Source organism: Gossypium hirsutum, chromosome A03 (genome assembly GCF_007990345.1).
Source record: "Gossypium hirsutum isolate 1008001.06 chromosome A03, Gossypium_hirsutum_v2.1, whole genome shotgun sequence".
Classification (NCBI taxonomy): Eukaryota; Viridiplantae; Streptophyta; class Magnoliopsida; order Malvales; family Malvaceae; genus Gossypium; species Gossypium hirsutum.
In genome coordinates, this window is record NC_053426.1 from 16763224 (window position 1) to 16764998 (window position 1775).

Consider the following 1775-nt stretch of genomic DNA (forward strand, 5'->3'; position numbering starts at 1 on the left):
AAGTTTAATACGAACTATTACCAAAGTAAATATACATAAGATATAAGGAAATGGTGATGCATGAAATATTGATATAACGAAATGAATGATATATGCTTATGAAGAAATAGTAAGAGAATAATATATTTTGTGACATGTACATATATAATTATCTTTGATATGTTGATATAAGGAAATTATGTAAGTTGAGACTATTATTGAACTTAAGTGTGATATGTTGAGAAAATAGGTATATCATTGTTGAATTTATATGAAGTATGTGCAAGTATACTAACAATGTTGTTGTATGATGCTTAGACAAGTGCCAAGCTATTGATTGAATGGTAACATGTTTAATTATAAGGAGTATTGAAATGGTAAGTACTTAGATGAAAATATAATTTAAGATTTTGCGAAATTTTTTATGATCCCGATTTAATTCTGTTGGTTTTTAATGTATGTTTGGGGCTTCGAGGGCCCAATAGAGAAACGTTATGGTTATTTTCAAAATATGAATAATAAATGACTCAAAATTATCTGAAAATATTTAGTAAACTCCGGTAATGCCTCGTACCCTATTCCAGCAATGGATACGAGTTGGGGGTGTTACTTTATAAATATTTAAAACTTGTCACGAATATCACGTATCAAGTTTTTGGCGCCGTTGCCGGGGAACTAAGATATTAGGAACACTCGAATTTTATTACTTTAGCCAATTACTTTTACTGCAATTTAAATTTTATTCTAATTTTTATTACTAATTCTTTCTTTTCCCTTTTTCTGGCAGGTTCTTATAGTTCATGACTAGAAGAAACCCGTCAGAACCATTACTTTTTGACAATGAGATCGATCGCACAGTTCACAGAAACCAAAGAGAAATAAGGCAAAGTTTAAGATACACAGAGCACAAGCAAGAGGACAATATTCAAACCACAACCGAGGAGATGACTGAAAACCAAGAATATCCGCTACCTCCTGCAATTGCTGTTAATCAAAATCCTGCTCCACACATTATGTATGATTATGTTAAACCTAATTTAACAGGAACTGAGTCAAGTATAGTTAGACCTGCTATTGCTGCAAATAATTTTGAACTGAAACCTAACATAATTCAAATAATACAACAGTTTGTTCAGTTTGGTGGTTTGCAGGACGAGGATCCCAATGCTCACTTAGCAAATTTCCTAGAATTTTGTGATACCTTCAAAATTAATAGTGTTTCTGATGACGCCATTCGCCTTCGGTTGTTTTCTTTTTTGTTAAGAAATAAGGCTAAACAATGGTTGAACTCGTTACCACGAGGTTCAATGAACAAATGACCGAAAATTTTTTATTAAAATATTTTCCACCGGCTAAAACAGCCAAATTACGTAATGATATCTCTTCTTTTGTGCAGATGGATTTAAAAACACTCTACGATATATGGGAGAGATACAAGGACCTTTTAAGAAGTTGCCCTCACCATGGGTTACCGCTTTGGCTACAGGTTCAAACGTTTCATAATGGCCTGAATCCTTCGACTCGGCAGATGATTGATGCAGCCGCTGGAGGAACTATCAATAATAAGACACCTGAGGTGGCTTACGAATTTATTAAGGAGATGTCATTGGATAACTATCAGTGGCAAGTTATGAGAACAAAGCTGACGAAAGCAGCCAGTGTTTTCAACCTCGACGCGGCTACTATGCTATCTAACCAGGTAGAACTCTTAAATAAAAAGATTGACGGTTTATGTGGTTCTACTCAAGTACATCTAGTGATGAGGTGCGATTCGAATGGAGGAGGAGCATGCACAG

At 34.4% G+C, this 1775-nt stretch overlaps 1 non-coding gene across 1 annotated transcript; it reads right to left on the reverse strand.

Annotated features, from left to right (window-relative positions):
* Window positions 1–1342: 1342 nt before the first annotated feature.
* On the reverse strand, window positions 1343–1449 carry LOC121225323 (small nucleolar RNA R71). Its single transcript, XR_005923184.1, has one exon. It is a non-coding gene; the product is annotated as a small nucleolar RNA R71 (small nucleolar RNA).
* Between the last annotated feature and the right edge of the window lie 326 nt (window positions 1450–1775).